Raw genomic sequence first — 22,522 nt, forward strand, 5'->3', positions numbered from 1 at the left:
AGAATAATATTAACACGTTAAGCAAAGATCTAGACTTGTTACAGTGTAGTAGTGCACAAAAATGAACATTGATGGAGAATTCAAAAAAGAAGTCACACCCCATGTAGCACTTTCCATTAGATGCTTGAGAGTCTCTGGTTCCCAAGGAAATGATCTTGGGACTGAATTATCAACCTATTTTTTCCACTTCAGATATTATCTTGAGGTATCCTGTTACATACTATCAAATTATTTCTAAAATGTCTCCAAGTGCTCTTATTAGAGGATACAAAAATCTAACATAGAGTGATTTCAAACATGGAATATATCCTTATTTAATAAATACTATTCAGTATGAGTTTTCTATCCAAGAGTCAGCATAGAAAATGAATCAAGCAATCATTATTGGGGAAAGCAAAGCATGGCAGACTCACTGTCCATGGTAACAAATAACAGTGATGGTGATGAACAGAAAGGTGATAAAAGTTGGTGAGTAAGAAGAACATTGAAATTCTCGCCCAAATTTTCAGCCTAAATATTTTTTTCTCTGTTCTATGTCCAGTGCAAGCCCTGAAATATTTTTCAACCTTCCCATTTATTTGAAAGGTTTGACTATTTACCCTAGAATTTATAGAAAGATAGGCAATTGTATATATTGTCAATTAAAAGTGGCAAAATAATTTTTTTGCTAAAAAGATACTCTGACTTGCTTTCCAATAAAAATGTTAATTAGAGAACAAACGTTTGAAAAAAAAACTACAAGTTAATATATTGAAAACTATGATTTTTTCTTTGTTACATGGGGAAATAAATTCCAGAGAAGACAGGGATTATCTTATGATGTTCTATGGATGAGATTAAAATACCTAATTTTGTCTGAATAACTGAGATATTTTAAACCTAGAGCAACATTATACTGAATTCAATCAAAAATCATTGGCATTTAAAATATCATAAGAACCTGTGTAATATAAGATAGAATTATTTCAGTCTAGAAATTAAAATAAGTTATTTGAGTCATTAAAAATCAAAATTCTTTATTTTTATGTTTTAACTTCTTTAAAGTAGCCAAGTAAGTTAATCCCTTCTTTTGCTTCAGAAAATATTTAATTTTATTTTCCACTAATACATACATATATAACTGATACAGAACAATTACACACAGTGTTGGGCACCATGTGCTGTCCTAGTACATGAATACATAGTAGAAAGTTCAAAACAAGGTCAACATATCCAGGCATGGACTTTTTTAGAGGCAGTCAAAGATATTATTGTTGATATTGTTACTGTATAAGAGGAAACTCATGCTGAAAAATATGTGTTTAATTTTGTTAACAATTTAAAAAAAATTAAAAAATGTCAGAGGGATTTACTTTTATCTTGTCTTTAAGCATACTAACCCACCTCCATAAGATAGTAAAAGTGTAATAAAATATAGTAAGGAAATTCATGACAAAACATGCTTGTATGTTATAAAATATTCAACCTAAACATAGATGTATTTAATAAGATTGCTAATATTGAGATCAATAAAAATACAACAAGGTCTAATAATAAAAATGTGCTATATACACAGCAGGAATAATAAGAAATGAGGAAAATTACCAAAGTTTAAGAGAAAATAATGGCAAATATGAAACATACGTACCATACAGAAATCTGTAGGATACCTTTAAACAAAGATTATAGGTGAATATGAAAAGGTATGAACAGTGAAAATTGAAGAAAGAAGGTCTCAATGTATTTTATTTTTTATCTCCTTATATACATGGAAAAATATGAAAAGAAAATCCATGTCAGAAGAATTGGAATAGTGATTTATTTCTACCTAGTTTCTCAAGATTTACGTTAAAAATGCCGCTTTTTATTCCACAGTTTGTTTTTTTAAAGAAGAGTTTCAGGACTTTGTCTCGAATCTGCTTAGTTTTCACAACATACACAATGGGATTCATCACCGGGGGGATGAGGAAGTGCATATTGGCCATGGTCACATAGACGTGGGAGGGAAGCCTGGGGCCAAAGCGGTGCAGCATAGACAGGCAGATCATGGGTGTGAAGAAGAGGACCACAGCACATAGGTGGGAGATGCAGGTGTTGAGAGCCTTGAGGCGCCCACCATGGGAGGCAATGCTCAGCACAGTTTTCAGAATCAACACGTAAGAAAGCAGAATGAAGAGGAAGTCAAGACCCATGGTGGAGAGTACCACGAAGAGTCCATAGATGCTGTTGACTCTAGTGTTGGAGCAGGAAAACTTTATGATGTCAGGATGCAGGCAGTAAGAATGAGAAAGTACGCTGGAGCACAGAAGCACAGACTCTTCAAGAGGATAGGAGCAGGTACTTGTGTCATCAACGTTTTTACCAGCATAACCATGGCTATCCTGGGAGTTACCCTGTGAGTGAGGATAGAGGAGTAGCACAGTGGATGAGAAATGGCCACATAGCGGTCAAAGGCCATGGACAGAATAACAGCAGAGTCAAATATCTGAAAAGTGTGAATGAAGAACATTTGGGTGAAGCAAGCAGGGAAGGTCAGCTCTCGAGCATCCAGCCACAAGATGCACAGCATGGTGGGGATGATGACAAGGGATAGGCCCAGGTCAGAGGCAGCCAGCGTGGCCAGGAAGAGGTACATGGGCACAAGGAGGCCGTGCTCCCTCCACAACTGTGATGAGGAACATGGTGCAGAAGAGTATGGAGACCCTGATGTGCATAGCCTCCAGCCCTGGGATGCCTGTGACCAGGAAGCTGGAGAAGATGCAGTTTGTGCTGTTCATAAGGAACATGATGTCAGAGGAGCATGACTTTCCTAAAACAAAAAACAGCATTATCCATATTTGATTTGAGCTCTCAATTGGACTACTCTTTGTGTTTTCTCATTTTAAACTGAGATTTTAATATGAGATTAGTATCTCATTTTAATATGAGATTAAATACTGTTTTCCAGTATATACTCTGAGTCTCTATACTAAGTAACTAAAGTTTCTTTACCAGCATCTCTGGATATATGTTTACCTTTTGGTAGCAATGAAAAGAAAATTTTAAAATTTAACATTTAAATTACATAAGTCATTTTACTGGCATAGTGATTTTAAAAATGAAAAATTATACTAAATATTGTGCCAGTAAATACTGCCACCCTCTCTTATCCGTAGTTTTTCTTTTCAGTGTTTCAGTTATTCATGGCCAACTCTAGTGCACATATTCAAGGTGTAATTCTAGAGAAAGCCCCTCATATGTTTGAGACACTTGCTATTTGTACTGGCATTGTATTCTTTGCCATTCTGCCCTGTGGCCCCCCACAACACTTAGTGACCCTTTAGTTCACAACATTTATGTTATACAAATGCCCGTTAGTAATTCATGTGTCAGCTGAATTATCAGGTCCTCTAAGGTGGTCATATAATTATTTTACTTTATAATAGCCCTGGAACAAAAATGATAATATTGCCAATTAGGATATGCTAAAGAAAAATATAACAAAATTATTTAAATGTGGAAAACTTTTTATGCAATCAAGAAATGTTTTAAAAATTTTTGTTGGAGATTCCTAAGGTCTATGGAAAGAAAAAAAAAAAAAATAAAAAACATCCTATTCAAGAGGTTGTGAGAAAAAATAAAACTATGCTGTTTTTATTCTTACTCATAAAATTCCAAAAGGTTCCACCTTTGTAATTGCTTAATGAAAATGGATAAAAAGATTTAACTGATCACAATTATTTCTGTACAGGATAAAACAGTACCCACAGTAACCCATGGGATTCATAAGGTTTTTCTTAAAATGTGTCTCATAAAGGTAAGAGGAGAAGACTGGAAAGTTAATTCAAACTAATACCAATAACTGTAGTTAAAATAGTAGTAGATCATGACCAGTGTGTTTCTTACTACCTTGGTTTATAATGACTCATATAAAATAGTTTATGAGCAGGTTTTAATATTCTATGTTTTCTGCATGTCATGAGCATATGAATTATAATTAAACATGTGGGAACTTTTGTCAATTTTATGTGACAGTTTTGTATCATTTACTGTAACAAAGCTAATCATCATTATTGGTATGTGAAATGACATTTTGGATAGTTTTTATTTAGTTCTTTAAACATTATTGTTTTACTTTGAAATATTACTTTGTGATACAAGGAATTTTAAATGAACTTTTGCCATACATTTTATTTATTGTTCAATGTAATGATTTTTTAGCTAAAATTGAATATATATTTTCCTTATATTTAAAAATATTAAATATTGAATACTGTATCTAATACTCCTTTAAAATTACATCCATGTGACCTTTAATTTCAGGACTAAATAATGTTAACATACATTAATAATTATATTAATAATTATATTAACATTATATACGTATGTGTGCATTAATAAGTACTTTCTGATAAACTGTGTGATACCAATTACATTGACTTTTTTATCAACAAAAATATTATTGTTCACTCATACTTTAAATAAATACTCTTTTTCTCTGCCTGACAGAGACTATGCTTGTTTCCCTTACAAAGACTTAAATTGACTCAATTACCTTCTTTTGTCTTAGAAGCAAGAAGTCTGCCAATTATTTCAGGATAATACACAACACATGGGACACAGGGTTTTTTAAGCTCTGTGCTATGAAACAGATTCATTCAGATAAAGTCAGCTTTAAATGCACTTGTTCTTCTGCCACAGAGAGTGTAGTACACATTTTTTCTTATCTACCTGTGATCATACTCTGCATTTAAAAACTTAAGTTGATAATCATGTAACTTCATATCTCTGTGCAGTTGTCTTCACAGTACTATATTAATCACTCTAATTGCTCACCTAGCCTCACTCATTAATGTCAAGTCCACTGCTATCAGGTCTGTGGAGCAATGTAACCAAAATTTAATTTCTTGACTAAGTCCCACAAGCCCTAGCTGAAGTAGATTGTGTATTTCCTACCTGGTCCTACTGAATTCACACATTACACTGAATTTTGGGTAGGGAAAAGTCTGTGAGGAAAACAGCAGCAGAATTTTTGCATTAAATTTATTCATTGCCTGTTTTTAGAGTGAGAAACAAAGGTATTTTGTCTACATCTTTCTACTTTCATTTTTCAGGTTATTGATCTTTTTCACCAGTGTCAGTCTATGTCTATTCGGATGAGACATTCAGAAGAAATAATAAAGCATTAATATATTTGTGTATTCTGTCTTCAGAAAATAAATATGAGCTTCAGAGCTCTGTTACAATTTTTTTGTTTGTTTGTTTGTTTTTGTTTTTTTGGTTTTTTTTTTTTTTTTGGTCTTTTTCCTTTTTATCGGTACCGGGGATCGAACTCACGACTGCCTGCTTGCAAGGCAGGCGCTTATGCCGCTGAGCTAAATTCCCAGCCCCTGTTACAATTTTTTTTAAAATATTGAGTTTTCTTGTAAGGACAGAAAATGTTCTCTAGCATAATCTCCAACTGGTAAGAGCACATTCTACTGAAACTGAATCATCAGACCCTTTCTAATTAAGGGACTTTTGCCAAATTCCTTTCTCATGCCTTTTTCTCATTCATGAGTTTTTAAGTATTTTATTTCTTTTATAAACATTTCCCATTTTTATTTATTATGTAAGCTTTTAAATCTATACTCTTTGCCCAAAGGAGTTATGCTTAAGAATAAAGTCAAACATCATGATCACGTTTTAGTAAGCAAGAATAATTATGTTTCTCAATTTAAGTTTACGAAAACTCATCTTATGACACATGATGAAATGAACAAATACTTTGAAGAAAAAGAGACACTACAGTACCCAGCTAATTCCAGAGTATCATGATATGAAATGCAGCAATACTATTATTCTTTGTTCAGAGTGATTTTAGCCTGCTTTGGTTTGTTTAATCTCAAAATAAATGAAGATTTGGATAACTGCATGTATGTTTAAGTATATAGGATTGATAACCATGTTATTAACTTTTTGTTGGATAATTGAACAGAAATGTTTACAGTCTCGCTGTTTGAATCCCCACTTTATATGTTCCACTTTTGTATCTTGAACAACTATTTGTAGGAAGATAATATGTAAACATCAACCAGTGATTTCTTACTATTTTTTTCTTTGAAAGTATGTATCATTTCTATTCATTTTATGTTTTGTTTAGTCTTTCTTTAAAAAAAAAAAAAAAACCTCTGGATCTAGTCATACCTGAAAAAAGAAAAATTAAGAGCTATGTTAAGTTTCCTTCCTTACTTGGTTCATATCATTTGCTCTAATTATCTTAGGTCCTTGAGAAAAGCAGATGAGGATAGTTTTACAGAAACATCCTGTAAGCCCCTAGTACTTCTTATATAGATATAAACATTTTGTACTCACTAATTTATGCAAAGTTCTTTGATGTTACTCCTGTTTCAGATGAAAGTAGCCAAGTTTTGTCCCTCACTTGGCATCTGAAGGCAGAGCTTGGCTAAAATGTAACACAAGGAAAGCTGTCTCCTTCTTGTGCAAAGTCAGGAATACTTGTGAGCTGCTTTAGCCTCCTTATGAACCTCACAACTCTGTCTTGATGACAGTGATCTGGGAAACCTCTTTGACGTTTTTGACCTGAGAGCAAAGTAACTGATTTCTAAAAATGCTTCATAATGGCCTAGTAACGAGTGTTTTTCACTTGAAATTACTTGTTAAATTATAATGTCATGTTTACCACTCTAAAGTCAATTTTTAAAAATGCATCACCTGCATTTTAGAATTATTCTTATATATTTTGGGAATTTCCAGAAGTTTGTTTAATCAGAGGCGTATCTCTGAGTTCAAATACTGTTCAATTCATATTGTATATTTCATATATGAAAGAAATCATGCCAACACATGCATGTATTTGTGTATTCAAGAATATTTCTGACCATTTTGGAACTTAGAGTGCTGAGAAACCAAGCAACCAGCTTGCCTCCCTGGTAAGCAGCCATGGTTTGGGCAAGCTACAGCCACCCCAGGGGAAGAACCACCCAGCGTCACCCCAGATCCATGCTATGTTGGAACTTAGGGCACCAAGCTTGCCTCCCTGGCAGACAGCCATGACCCTGTTGATATGTAGGCTGAGAATCAAACATCCCATCTACCCCATTAGCAAATGGGAGCCAGAGGTCTGAGCAGCTCTCGGGAAGCTGATCATATGCAGTATATCGAATGGGGGGGGGGTGGATTTCCTTCTACCATGTCTTTGAAGGCAAATATTATTATCACTGTTTTGCTTTGTTCTGATTAATCATATTGCTCTATTCAAAATTCTGTATTCTGTTTTGATAATTTCTGTAATTTTCTGTGTTTCATTTGATTTTGCTATACCTGATTGAAAGAACAACTATTGTGAAGATGATGAGATATACTGAGGTACCTATTATTGCTAACCCAGTAACTGGCTGTGAAGTTCTGTACCAATTTCACTGCACTGTCTCAACTTGCTTTGTTTTATCTTGTTCTGTGGTATTTTGGTGCCTTTAAAATAGTAAAAATTTAAAAAGAATATTTCTGCCTATGTAGTTTCAAGCAAAAACATGGGCATGATTTTTCAGGCTAGGCAAACCCATGAATTCATTTACCTTCCTAGGAATTCATTACCTATAATGAGACTCATCTGTGGAAATTTAAAAATTATATATTTTATCATTTCCATTTTGAATTTAAGCATGACATATTTACATTATACCAATCCTCATATCAAATCATTACTATCCTTGAAAAGACTGAACCCTAGGTAGTTTAATTTATTTGAACTACATCAGAAAATTGTTTTATGTGTAGACAATTTAGGACTCAAGAGGAATACAGGATTCAGATTATGTTTGTCTGTGTTATAATTTATTTTTTTTATCATTAACTTCACTGGGTTAAAGGTGCCTCCAGAGCTGGTAAAATGATATGTCAAGTGAGCCTGTGAGGGAATGGATTAGCTTTTGACTCAATAAACTTTGTAAAACAGGTGATACTCATAATTTTGTCAGATATTTCACCTCAGAGATTAAGACCTGAGTACACTTCTCTCTTCCATATTTTGTACTAGGATTATGTAGTCCTCTTCCATTTTGACTGCAATGCTTAAAATATGCAAAATAACTTGCAGTGTCTACTCCTGGTGATGACCCATGGTCGTATTAGCCAGTTATGTGGAAGCAAAGTCCTGTCTAAATTATGAGCAAATGAGCACAAACCAGAACAGAAGCATGTGTGAGAGATCCCTTCAGAAAGAGAAGAGAACTAGCAGCACTGAGTCCTGACCATCACCTTTCAATCCACGAAGCCCTTTCTTTGAGTCTGTAAATGATTTTGTTACATCACTTTGACTTTTTTAACTTTAAAGGGGAAAAACTGAAGCGACTTAAGGGCAGCAATGTTTGGATGCACTGCGTCACTTATTTATCCTGCAGTACAGAAAATGTTTTCCATGTTTTACCTCACTAGGCAGTGACTGCCAAGATCCATCTGCCCCTTGAAGAGCGCTGTGCAGATGTATAAAGATTTAAAATGAGAAACAGACAAAATGCAATAGGGAAAGCAGAAGGAAAAATATTATAAGGGTCAAGAATGACAAACAAATCACAAAATAATGGTTCATTAATTGAGGTCTATAGAATGAACTCAGTAATAATGCCTGGCTCTTTGCTGTGGCAGATCATTTAGAGGACACCTCCATGTATATAAAGAATGCAAGGCCTGTCCCTCATGTGCAAATGCAAAAGCAAACAGATGGATAGGATACACATTATATACAGTTATAAAGTATCCTAACATTTTAAACACAGTTGAAACATATTTTAAAGAAAATTGAAATTATAGAACTAAACCTATGTTTTCAAACTAGAGAAAATTTCTGTTATTATCTGGTTATGCTATATAAGCTGTGTAAGTGGTAATTTTTTTTTTTTTTTTACCCTGAAAAACTCATGACCTCACACTTGCAGGTGAGGTGCCACTGAGCCATATCCCTGAAAGAATGCCTTATTCCTTTGGACTTATCATTTAACTCTGACTTGACTATTGTTCTCCGTAAGACATGCCATTACATCATATTTTGTGTCATAATGAAATGTTAACACTTAATGACATTTAACTATGTGCTGGATGGTTATAAGTATACTTACATACACTATGTTTCTTCTGTCAACATCCTTAGAAACAGGATATTGTCATTAACTCCTTTTCACTGAAGTGACTCGGAAACGGTTTCATTATTTTCTGATGACAAAGCAGCTAAGTTTCAGAGGCTTGTTTTACAATGTAAACAATATATGCTTATCCTTAACTAAGTATGAAATTGAATTTAACACAACCAGAGAAAATCAAGCATACATCATTTAGGTGACAAAACTTTTTCTACTACTTTGCTCTGTTTTTCTTTAATCTCCTATTGAATTTTTGTATTAAATGAAAGTCAAATCATGATAATTTTGGAACAAGAGCTGTAAAATGTAAACAGATTCAAAAATTATTAAAAACAAATTCTCATTTCTTTTATTTGAGATATTTTTCCCTTTACAACATCTCATGCTTCAAATAAAATACATATTCATGCATCAGTGTAAATAATTTATTTTAATAAGAATTGGAGTCATGTAGTTACATGTAAGGTATTCTCGTAAAGCAAATTTTATACAATTATTTGTTCTGAAATGAGGCCTATGGGTAAATAATAGGGGCTCTAAAAATGAGAAACAACCAAATTTTTAGAAACAACTTTCCTGATCAGCTATTTTGAACTATAAAAGAATTTACTATTTTTAAAAAGGTTATAGTCAAATATGCTGAGATGTACCAATGAAAATGTGTCATATAAGAAAAAAAACAAAACTGTTTCTTCTTTGTTTTTCAACCTCACTGATTCTTTTTGTTTCACTTTAGTGCAAGCAGTGTACACAGGATCCTTCTCATCTCCTGTTTTCACGTATGAACCAGCGTGCTAAGAACTGACACAAGGAAGGGATCAGTGTTCTACATTAAGTCCTCTATGGACAACAAAGTAGGAGGAAGGCAAAGAACTGGCTAATTAAAATTAGTAAAGCTTGTAAAAATAAATTCCTCTCAGGTAGCTCGAGCCTCCTGTGGGACTAACACTGTCTTCGGCGGTCAACCTTTACTGTATCTGCTGGAGCAGGGTGCTGACGGTTTCTTTGTCTTTGTGAGCTAATGTCTGAATTTAGGTACATAAGGAGAGGGCTGAAAGCATCTCTTCAACTGTGTTCAACTCAAGAATCCCGTGCCTTTTGTAGAGGCATATTCTTGTTTCTCATTCATTTCTGAAGAAATACTGCAAATACAGAAATTGGAAAAAAAAAATGTTTCTCCTAGCAATGAAAAGCTACATTTTGTCTGTCTAACAGATGATTTCATTGGTTTGCAGACTAGATATTTTGGTTACTTATTTTACTTATTATGTTTGAGATTGTTTTATAATGCATAATGACTAATTAAAAATATATAACAGTAATAGTTTTCCTAGGATCAGATTTTTAACAATTAATTAACTTTCTTATAAATAACATAATTGGGCACTGGTCTTTAATACAGATCAGTGAGGTAGAATGATAGCATTGAGTGTTTTTCTTACACAGAGTACTTTATATTTTAGAAATCAGTAGTCAAACACGAAAATATTGAATGCAGTTTTGGGGTTTAGTATTGCAACTGATTTAGAAATTTAATTTATTATCATTAAATGGATGAACATTGAGATCATACTCTTAAGTGAAAAAAAATTGAACACAGGAGTATAAATATCGCATTGTCTCTCTAGTGCGAGAAATGGAAATTGTACATAATAAAACGATATATTATATTCTGTGGAATAGGAAGAAATTGTTCAAAAGAAAAGGGAACTTGGGGGCAGAGAGAAAGGGAAAAGGAAGCATAAACGATAAAATAGGAACCAAATTCTGTAAATAAGAATGGGAAGAGGAGGAGAATGGGAAACGAAAGAGGAACTAAGACATCATTACAGATTCCAATGTTAAATATAATCCTTGTATATATCTAAATTGTACCAATAAACAATAATAATAAAAACAAATTGAATTCATGATTGTAATAACTACAGTAATGTTATAATTTATTTTTCTAGCAATTGAAATATGATTGCATTTAAAAGTATTACACTATGTAATTTCAAAGTTCTTTCACTATTTAATTATCTTTGCTTAATTATGATTTTCAAAGAACAGTACACTTTTAAATATTTTATGAAGCCTAAAACTCTACTTAATTTTATCTTTCACATCTTTGAAATCATGACTCATTTTCTAAGAATTAAAAGTATTTTCTCTGAGCATATCTCCCAGAGCTTTTATTATTTTAGATTTCACACATAAGTCTAATTGTAATTACTATTAGTTTTATATATGTATACAACTATTTTTCCACATGAATATATTGTTCTACCAGAAATATTTCTATAAAATATTAGATTTTATCCATTAGTTATCCTGATATAGCATGTTTAGTCTATATTCAGGATTCTAATTTGTTCCAATAAACTGTGTGAAAATCTTTATGTTCCTAGGTCTCTTGTTTATTATGATAGTATTATGATTAGAATTAAAATAGTATACTACAGGTTTTTCAACTTTCATATCAAAAACATTTGACTCTCCAGAACTTTTGTTAGTCTGGTGAATTTTAGATTCATTATAAAATGCATCATTTGATTGTTCATCATTGATTGATTTAAACATTGCTGTTTCACATGACATCTCTAAAAACAAGATATCATCATCTTGTCTTTCTTCTTCTTTTCTCTCAGATTTTCACAAACAAAGAAAAGTAGTTACCACAAACATCTCATTAAAATTTTAATTAAATTTCATTTATGTCTGAGCATTAATGATAACTAGATTTCTCTGTGGGCAGCAGTTTCAGAATCATCATTGAGCTTTATATCTGATGATCCTGTGGTTGAAGATTCTTTAACACTTTTTATTCCATTAAGCTCACAGAATCTGGAATATGTGGGAAATGATAGGCCAAATGTTGTTCTAAGAATATATGTTTTATACGTTTGTTTTTTATTGAAAAAATAAAAATGTGTGAGTGAAAGAGAAAGAGAGGGGGGGGAGACAGGGAGGGAGGGAAGGAGGGGGATGGAAGGAGAGGGAAAGGAACAGGGAGAGAGAGAGAGAGAGAGAGACAAAGAGAGAGAGAGAGAGAGAGAGAGAGAGAGAGAGAGAGAGAGAGAGATTGAAAATTTCCTTACAATACCACTGCAACCATTAGCCAAAGTAATAAATACTCTCCCTAAAAAAATCAGTCTGTAGAGCTGTAGTGTCAGCCCAATGAAGTTTACCAGCCATAGTCATCAAGGTAAACTTAAATATTAGGGTGGTGTGGAATCTACTAGGGTAGAGGGAAAACAAAAAGTGAGAAACAGAGCACAATGGTTAGAATTCTTTTTCCTGATCTCTAAAAGGTCCTTTGGAATGAAGGTAAAAAGTTTGTGTTATTGGTGTTACTTACTTAGTTTATTTTTGGGTAACCTTCATCTACCCACAATATCTATTTTGAGGAGGTCAAGGTATGACTTGTAAATTAGTACAATATAAACTTAGTAAAATCAGGAACCTTTATTTATGTACCAGTGAGTGAAGAACCTGTCCACACTCTTCCAAAGGGGCTAAAGCCCCTTTGCTTTTATTCATAGAGCCAAACACTCCCTAACTCCAGTCCTTCCCTGATAATAATCTCAAAATGTATTTGTTTTCATTTAGTTCTCCTTCTTAAAGTCATTCTCTGACTGGCGCAGCCCCAATGAAACAGGAGACAGGAGATGCTCTTGTGGACGACAGTTAACTGCTAGTTTATTTACGCGGGCTCTGGTTTATATATTTGGCTGTGACCAATCACAGGCTGCCACAAGGAAGCAGGGCGGGAATGGGATGCAGGCTCTGGCTACTATATCCAGCTGTGGCCAATCAGGAGTTGCCACAGAGTATGGAGTAGAGCGCGGGGTGCGCACGGGTTGGCTAATTTAAAGAGGGACGCAGCGCATTGCGGAAGCTGGCGTGGTCCTTAGTCCCGGCTGGGGTATGGTATGTTGAGCGCCTGCGCCCAACAATTCTCCATGCAGCAACTAGAGTTAATTTTCTTAAACAAAAATGTGTTTATATCAACCTTCTATTTAAAAGCTTTTGGTGATTTCCTAAGACTTACTACACCATGGAACATCCTTGCAAAGTATCACCTCATTACTATTTTGGTCAGGTCCTCTGTTTCCCTGAGCCAGGTTACCCTTTCAATGATGCTCTCAAACATAGACAGAGGACAGTCCTACAGTGTCTCTTGACAGGTACAGCACTTCCTTCCCAGCATCTTTTCCTAGTATCACACAGTTGTTGATTTCATTCCACACACTTGTAGAAACATCTTTGTGTCAACGTAATTCCTTGGCCCTGCCAGAGAGAAGACAATAGTACAAGTTTGGAAATGAATTTGGGTGTTTGTTTCTGTAATCCAGTTCTATAAACCATTCAAGGAATGAAAAGTAATATCTCAGAGCTATAGTGTAAGTTTAGCAGAACGTTGAATATCAGTAACTCTTAAAGAGAGAAGTAAAACTCTTCCCTAAAATTGTGACAATAATTCAGATAGTACCTGCATGATTTCTTTTTAACTTTTAACATTTTTGGAAATAACTATTTGTGTCTGGTAACAGTGTTGTCTCCCATATGAGAATGACTTTACAGTAAATGAAAACTATTCAACTTAGTTTTCTCTTTAGAGATTTTGAAACTTCAAAATGCATTTGAATAAAGGTCATTTGGCACACATTTTAGAAATATCTGTATGATCATACTCCTAGATTTCATAGCAGTTAGTTTCAGTAATGACATCTTGGTGGAATGAAGTCAGAGGAATAAGTTCTCTCACACCATTTACATTTTATTAAAAGAAAGAGATGCTCTTTCAATGTATTCTCAGAGCATAAAGCAATCTTTCAGCTATAGCATGTGTTCACAAGTATGTAGTGATTGAAATGGTGTGAAAATGTACTCTAAAGAGAAGATACCCACCTTGTACTGCGAGTTTCCAAGGGACACTGAGTTGTATGAAAAATATTAGAAAATGTATTTTTTATGGCATTTGGGGATATTTTATTTTTTAATAAATGAAATTTGCAATAACAGGGACAAGATTTAAAGAGATACAAGTTTCTAGCTTAACAAAAAATTTGTCTTCAGAGATCAGAATGTAGTATTTTTGCCATGTGATAATCTATGAATGATAAATATCATGAAATAACTAAAATTTAAGAATTTTCTATTTGGATAATACATGAAAATGAATCCGATTTAATGACTTTCTTGAATTGTGAAATACAGGCCTATTTCCTTCCTTCCTTATAAAAATTATCTGAATTTTTCATGCTGTTATTTTCTTGTTCATATATTTAAATACTATATATAATCTTCACCTAGTATTCTACTTATGTAACAGTATAATTTTATTCCCACAAATGTAAATCATGTACCTAAAATTGTGATTCACACTTCTAAAATGTCTGCAATTTCTCTTGTCTTTATCTTCTTTTTTTCCCTTACATTTAATTATTTTAAATTTTTCATTATTTATTTTGGTGTTTACATGTTTTTGTCAGTAACTTTAAAATGGGGCCAGAAATTTGGCTCAGCATCATAAGTGCTTACTTGCAAAGCACGAAATCATAAGTTCAGTCCCTGGTACCAATAAATAAGTAAATAAAACAAATAATATTAATAATTTCTAATTTTTTACTGGTCATAGATTTTTTAGTTTTCATTTTAAAACAGAAAAAGAATAAAAATACTGCTATAAAATTTCAAAACAAAATAATAGGCAATTAGCAATGTTAGTATTTTGAGTATTGTTATATTCAAAGTAGTTGTTCAGATTACAAGATATAGGCATAAAGAAGAAAGAAACATTCTTTATAATGTTTTAAAAATTGTATGACACTTTTGGTTTTTAATATGATGTTTAAATTTCTCTGTTTTAAAATTTCTTTTAAGAACTAACTAGAAAAATTCTGATCAGTTTGTTGTGGTGGTTCTCAAAATTGTTTTCCCACTTGTCACCTCAAAGTTTTGCTTTTGAGAATCCTGCAGTCAGAGTTTATGAAGATTTTACTTATTTTTCCTGGAATTACCTCTTTTTTATTATGAAAAATATTCTTCAATAAATTTCTCAATGTATTTAGTTCAAAAGTTTTATGAGTCTGAGATTGTCTTCACTTTACTCTCATATTTCATTACTAGCTGTGTGTCCAGAGTACCATAGATTGAAACAAAGAAAAATAATGATTTAGATATTGGTGATTTAATAATGACAAGAATAATGACTATTTAGTTCTCTGTGTTTTGTGGATTTTTCATTTCCCTTTCCATTACTTTATATTGTCTTGTTATCAATAAACATTCAAGATATTGTTACTATCCACCAAGTCTCAAATGTCATGAAGAAGTGGATTTATTCTATCAGTCACTTTGTTAGGGTGATGTAAACTTTCAAGCTGATAATAAGCTTGTATATACATATTATGCATCATATATCATCTATACTGAAAATTTTTTATATAGTTATACCCTCAATATCTGTCTTCTTTCTTTTTTAATATTTCAATGTCACATCTCATATCTCCTTAACTGATTCTCATATTATTTTTTGACTTTTATTTTATCTGCAGTTGAGGAAGAAGAAGGAGAAATAGATGCTGTGCATTGTCTAGACGTTTTCCTCTGTCTGAGATTCTTTACCATGTCCTTTTAAAAGGTTCATCTGGTTTCTACTTTATGGCACTATACATTTTATTTATCTAAACAGATACTTCTGGAGAACTTGACTTGGTACTTTGCTAGAGTAATATTGTTTTGGAACTTTGTGAAATTATTTTCATTTGATAAAGGCAAAATTGTAAGTTCAAGACAGTCAGGTCAAATCTCATCACAGTACTGGAATGAGGGTTTGCAGTGACACATTTAGTTAATGTAGGATAAGTATAATTTCTTCTGCTAGGATATTATGCAGATTATTGGATGATATATCACACAGCATGACATCAAGCTGTGCATGGAGAACATGACTTTAGTTTTAGAAATAGTAAATTCAAAGTATACAGAGGTAATAGAAGAATGAAGAAGTTACACAGTCAAAAGCAACTAATGCAAAAAGAATAAATTCAATCACTTATGAGAAACACAGCTGAAATCAAGGCACTATTTATAATGCCCAGATCATGAGAGAACTTTAAGCAATTTAAGCTGTGTCCATGGAAGTAAGATAAATATTAGGATGAAATCAGTTTATGGAAGCCAATAAAGATAATTTGCATGGGTTAAAAACTTCAGATGGTCAAATGCTTTCAAAAGCTCAAACAAGGTAAGTATATTAGTTAGTGACTTGAATGTTATAGTTAGACAATCACACAACCTTATTTACCTAAGAGTATCTTGGATCAGAATTTTCTCTCATTCTGTGATGATAATTATAAAGCTTCCCTTTTAGTCAATAATATGAGCAAATTTGAAAATAATATTGTTACCACAGGGATGAAGCACTGACTATGGGGCATACAGGAGGGCATATGAAATTATTATACAAGTGTATATTCATTTCACTTCATTGCTTAATATTAATATATAAATGGCATACTATATTTTATAGGGTATGAGCATATATATATATATATATATACATAATGCAATTTAGGTATATTAAATATGAAATAGAAAATAGGAATATATTTTGATTGGGAATTCAGGCTAAAATTTGTTTTTTTCTATTCTTTAATCTAAATAATTTCAGCATCTTATATTACAGATGTGACGAATCAAGCAAAAATGTTTACACTGTAATGAACGGTGAAATGATAAAGAATAATATGCTAAGCACACAAAGTTAAGAAAAATATCACTTTTAAGAACAGGAGAGACACTTCCTTAATTTTAAAAAGGACGACAAGGCCCAGTGGAAGTTACATATAGTGGTTTAGAAATTGAAAGAGTTCCTGATGAAAACGTCAAAACACATGAAATGGGGGTGGGGCAGGAGAAAAGAAGCGATGCAGGGAGGGAGGGAGAGACAGTGAGAGGGGAACACACAGGATATTTCTTTCTAGTTCAGGTGGAATCTTACCATGATCCAGAGCTCAGAAATACTGGTTACTTTGTTGCCTAAGAGCATTTATGCTTTAATTTCTCCTCTTAAAAAGACTCTTAGCCCATATTTTAAGGCAGAATTCTTTGTTTTTATTTATTTTTTTAAGGTAGCAAAGGTAAGAAAGATCATAGGAAAAGAAACAGGCTCTGCATAGAGAATCTGGGCTAACTAAAAGTAAGAAAAATAAGTCCACCCACAGTGGGAAGGGGAAGCCACCATGAGTGAGAGGCAAAGAGGTCAGAACTCTTTGCTTTCATCCTCATATGATCTCAGCCTGGCTTCCCGACGTGACTTATTTAGAGTGAACACAATAGTTCTGTTCACTATTACTGCGTACACTTTAACCAAAATCTTAATGCACATCTGCCTGAGTGGTGATTCCTAATAAAAGTAATGTAGTCTCTCACAGCAGCCTCAGAAGACTAGTATTCTCATTCCCTTACATAAAAATTATTGCCGTTTTATTCCCATAAATCTTTTGTTTCTCGTCTACAGCATTTATCAGGACTGTTTAACCAAATTAGTGGCCTGCTGAATATGACGTTTCATTTTCTCCCTTCTTAGGTTGCCGGTCTGAGAAGCCGTTTTAAGCAGAGCTTCTCAAAAGTTTTCCATGTCTGAATTCAACACCACAGAGTTTCAGCCTTCTCTTTCCATCATCACGGGTCTCCGAGAGCTTATAGGCTCCTACTGTGGCTGGGGCCACTCCTGAGATTGACGTACTTCATTACAATAGTGGAAAACTGCACAATGACACACGTGGTGATGAATGAAGTCTTCAGGAGCCCCAGTACCATTTCTTGTCCATGTTGTCTGGGGCTGATATTATCCTGTCTCCACACTTCTCTCTGTGTTAAAGGTCTTTATCCTTGGACTCTATGAAATTGCACTTGATAGTTGTCTCGCTCAACTCTTCTTCATCCATACATCCTCTTCCATGGGAAGAATCCTGCTGGCCATGGAATTTGACTGCTTCATTGCCATCCGTAAATCCCTGCAATACACCACCATTCTCACCAGCTCACATGCCACCAAAATGGGACTGGCAGCCTTGACGAGGGGCATACTGCAAATGACTCCATTGTCCATCCTGCTAAATAGCTGTTTTTCTGCAAGGGCCAGGCACTCTGCCATACTTACTGTTTCCACCCAGATGTGATAAAGCTAGCTTGTGGGCAAGTCAGGGTTAATATTTTTTATGGGTTGGTTTTGGTTATCTTTTCTTTTGGGGTTGACTTTCTATTTATCGCCATTTCTTACATTCTGATATTTCAAGCAGTGCTGGGTATTGCTTCCAGAGAAGGCCAGATGAAGGTGCTCAACATCTGTTTGTCACACAATTGTATTGTGTTTATTTACTAAGGACCTCTCCTGGCAATAACTGTCACGCACCGAATCAGCATGAGAAGTTCTCCAGTAGCACATCCTGTCTTCAGCAATATCACATATTTATGCCCCCAGTGCTGAACCCCTTTGTGTACAGCCTGAAGACCAAGCAGATCCATGCTGCTCTGAGAAAGTCGTGCAAGATCCAGAGAAGCTGAAGAATTAGAGAAGTTAATGATGGTTTAGGTGAGGAAAAAACACGACTTGCAGTTTTATAATCATTTAACAAATCCTTGTTGGCATCTAATCCTTGGAATAGATATAAATATAATATAAAATATAACAAGTTACAACATTGTGGCTTAAACCAATATATACGCATAGTATTTTCTTTGTTCCTACATATCTTGAAATGAAGTTTGAGATATTTTACAAAAAACATGGAAACAAATGAGAAAGACTTGATTCCAGTATTTATGTTATTCCCTGTCATAGGCAGGTCTATCACTGATCTTACTTCCAAGTTAAATTTATAATTCTATAGTTTTCTAAAGAGGTCAACAAATATCTTTCCCTATTTTCCAACTTTCTGCTTTGTCTCTTTGTTCTGTATTTCATTACATATTCTAAAAATTCTCGCTCTTCTTTTGCACTATTTCTAGTACAACAAAGTTCATTTGTGTCTTCCACCAATTAACTGTTTCAAGTTGCAAAGTGTCTGGATCTTAGAAAAAATTCAGAAACTTTCCCATGTGCTGCTTCATTTACCCAAGAGTTGAATCATATTCAAAAAACACTTTCTGTCTTCCCCACCAGCATATGAAAGTCCATAATTTGTAGAAGTTGTTTATTCTAAATTCAATTATAGATTATACTAGTGTTTGTTTACTGTCTCTTATTTGTCCCACACTCATGGAATACAGTATATATTATCATTTGGATATTCACTTTTAACAGCCAATATACAAGTTTTGAACCTCACAGGAAGGTGATCAAGGATTAAAAACAAAGAGACACAGAATTAGGGACCCTCGGGACTCTTGTCTCTTCTACAACAACCCTAAGCCTCTGACTTTTTCTGCTTTTATTCAATAAGACATGGGAACAAACAGTTGGAATAACACAAGATTTGTCTGTCTCCCATCACCCACAGTGCATATCTGGGTAAAAAACTGAGTCTCAGCTGTCTTGACTTTTCCTGGATCCAGCAAAGTGTCAGCAAGCTTGCACACCACCTTTCTCTTTAATGTACACAGATGAGGCCAATTAGCTCTCAGCTCTTCCTATCTGGTCTCATAGGTCTCTTCCTTTTTGTGTTTTGTAATATCAGAAGTTGGATATCAACCTCTTCTGTTAATCCCCAGGGAAAGTATATAAGTGCAGTTATTCTATCCTTTTCCTGAGTTCTACTCTGTAATGAAAATACCCCCCCCTTACAATTGTAATGGATGTGTACTTGTTCTTTTCAAGGGCCTAGTACTATCTAACTGTCTGTACTGTGACTAACTTAATTTTCCTTCCTCTGGAGAACCACCCTAACTGCAATGAAAGGGAAATAGGCAGAGACTATTCTGGCTACTTCTGGCTGAAGAGTTGTGATTAGCAGTCAGAGAGTACAGGGGCAGTCTAGTTAGAGCCCCTTGAGACACATCAGATGATTTCCTCTTGGGTAGATACTGATGATAGATCAGTCTTTCTACCTCTTGGATAGTTTATTTCAGCTGTTATTTGGGAAAAGACTCTCATTGCTGAGAAAGCTTAGACAAGTTCATCCATGGGTCCAGCACAGAGAGGACTTTTCCATAGTCATATGGTTCTAAAGGACATACTATGCATTTCCTGCAATGACACAAGCAAACAATGACTCCACGCCAATAGTGTAACTGGTTCATCTCCTTTTCCCATCTGGAGGGACCACCACAACACTTGGGCCTTCTGCTTTTACCCAGGCTTTTGTACTTATGACCAATGCAATTCCACGGGAGTGCTTTTTATACCATCAACAGGATTAAAAAAGCTAAGTGTAAATATCATAAGATTAAAGCAAACTTTAATTATGGTTTGGGAATCTTTTTATCAACAAGGGGGATTACCTTATTGTTAATTTGAATATCCCACTGTTTCAGCTGATCCTTACCTCGCTTATTGCCTGGGATCCTTATAATAACAAGCTGAAAGACTCCTCTAAAGATATGTAGGCCTAGATAAGGCAGAGAAACACCATTCTGCAAGACCTGTTTGGGTTACCTGAGCCATGGAGGTGACTGCTGCTTGATTAGTGCAGGCAGGCAGCCATTGGGATAAAGCCATCACTGAAACATCTGCACCCTTAATGTCCAACAGCCCTCAAAAACGTTTTCCTTTAATTTTATGAGCGTAATACGTGCACCAGTAGTCTTTGAAAGTTTGAATGATGAATGTTTCTATATGTGGGGGATGCATCTAAATCCTTTATCTTCTCAGCTAACAGCTGTGGTTGTGAAAGTTTGTAAAAGTGTTAGTTGAGCGATGTAATCACCTGGCTCAAAGACTCACCATGTGACTGCACCACCACCTGAACTTTCCTCAAATAATCTGAGTCAATAATCTTAGGGAAGAATTCAACAGTCTGTAAATTTAAACTATTTTTTCATAGGACCAGACCCACAGTACCTAAGGGAAGAGGTCCGCAGATTCCTATAGGGATTTTTAACAGGTTAATCTTCACCAATCAATGTCTCTCAATGAGCAATATGAAGCTCTAATCCTGTGTTTCCTGGGGTTCTGATGACAAGGGTAGCTTTAGCTTGTACTGAAAATGTCCCCAAAATTTGTTTGGGCTTGGGGCCAAACCTGCATTCTACTTCCTGTCAGTGGGTGACATCTTGATAATATTTAGAATGATATTGATTAGTCTAATGATTTCCTCCCTGACATCTGAGAAAAAACAAAGCCTTTCCCTCTCTAGAAGATAGGTAATTGCTTCATTTCTTGCCTGAGATGAAGTGCACTGTTTGTAGATATGCCCTGTTTGGCCATAAGTAAAACTGTATTTTGAAGAAACCTGATAAAACCCTAATTAGTTTGGGAAAACATATAAGACTTATACCCTTTGGTATCCACATTTTAGCACACTTTCAAATAGTTTTCAAGATTTTAATTTTGTCAGATGGTCCCTAGTGCTTGTTCACAGTCCTTATTAGTACAACACAATCATCTTTGCTGCTGGGATTGTGGTAACTGCTGACATGGTATCTGCCATTGAACAGCTTCCTGCAGCCTGGTTAAGAATTGGGCCTGGAGTCAAAAGAAGATGTAAAAATGACTGAGTGGGAATACTATTCTCAAATGTCCTTACACAGGCTCATTACATCATGAGATCTACTTGTTGATAAAGGTGGTCCTGACAGATTAATCACAGATTGGATCGGAATATTGTTCCCTTAATAACATCATTTCTTCTGTAATTGCCAAATGTCCTGCCCTCAATGGGGTCATGCTTGCTCAAATGCTAACTCTTGAAGATTAACATGGAAATTTAAGTGTTTCCCTGCAAAGAGGCATGTCCTCACGAAATGCTAAGTTCTAAAGGAGATCAGTGCAAAGCTCCAAAGATGGGCTCCAATAAGTCCAATGTGAATAATCTATGCAGCTCATTGTTCATGACACTGGATTTTATTTTTGTATTTTAATTCTTTAAGCAATTTATACTCTCAAGGATTATGCTCATGATCATTTCAGTGAGAATTGTAAAGGTCTCAGGACGAATATGAATTGGAAATGCATTCATCCCAAAGGGCTGTCTATGAAGCACAACCTGTTTAAAGGATCTTTGAAAAGGAGACACTATTTCTGTCTCAACCACAAATGGATGGGAAGGAGGAAGAAAAGAGGGCCAGGATCACCCCATTTTAATCTTCTCTCAAGGGTCCCTTACATGTGGGATGTTTCCCATGGATAAAGGAAATGAACTCCCCACAACAAGCTCTACATTAAGCAAGTTTCAGGGCAAAGAGCCCTGGACATGAGCATGCTCCAAACAATCTCTCTCGTTCAATCTCAACTCAGTACATCACATATGAACATCTGAGGAAATCAAAGATTATGT

General features: G+C 34.5%; 2 pseudogenes; one reads left to right on the forward strand and one right to left on the reverse strand.

Annotated features, from left to right (window-relative positions):
• Window positions 1–1,775: 1,775 nt before the first annotated feature.
• On the reverse strand, window positions 1,776–2,765 carry LOC100720680 (olfactory receptor 51G2-like; annotated as a pseudogene).
• Window positions 2,766–17,722: 14,957 nt separating this feature from the next.
• LOC106026593 (olfactory receptor 51I1-like) lies at window positions 17,723–18,653 on the forward strand (annotated as a pseudogene).
• The last annotated feature ends 3,869 nt before the right edge of the window (window positions 18,654–22,522 follow it).

The sequence above is a fragment of the Cavia porcellus genome, unplaced genomic scaffold (genome assembly GCF_034190915.1).
Source record: "Cavia porcellus strain 051 isolate PalLab524CR breed Dunkin Hartley unplaced genomic scaffold, mCavPor4.1 scaffold_9, whole genome shotgun sequence".
Classification (NCBI taxonomy): Eukaryota; Metazoa; Chordata; class Mammalia; order Rodentia; family Caviidae; genus Cavia; species Cavia porcellus.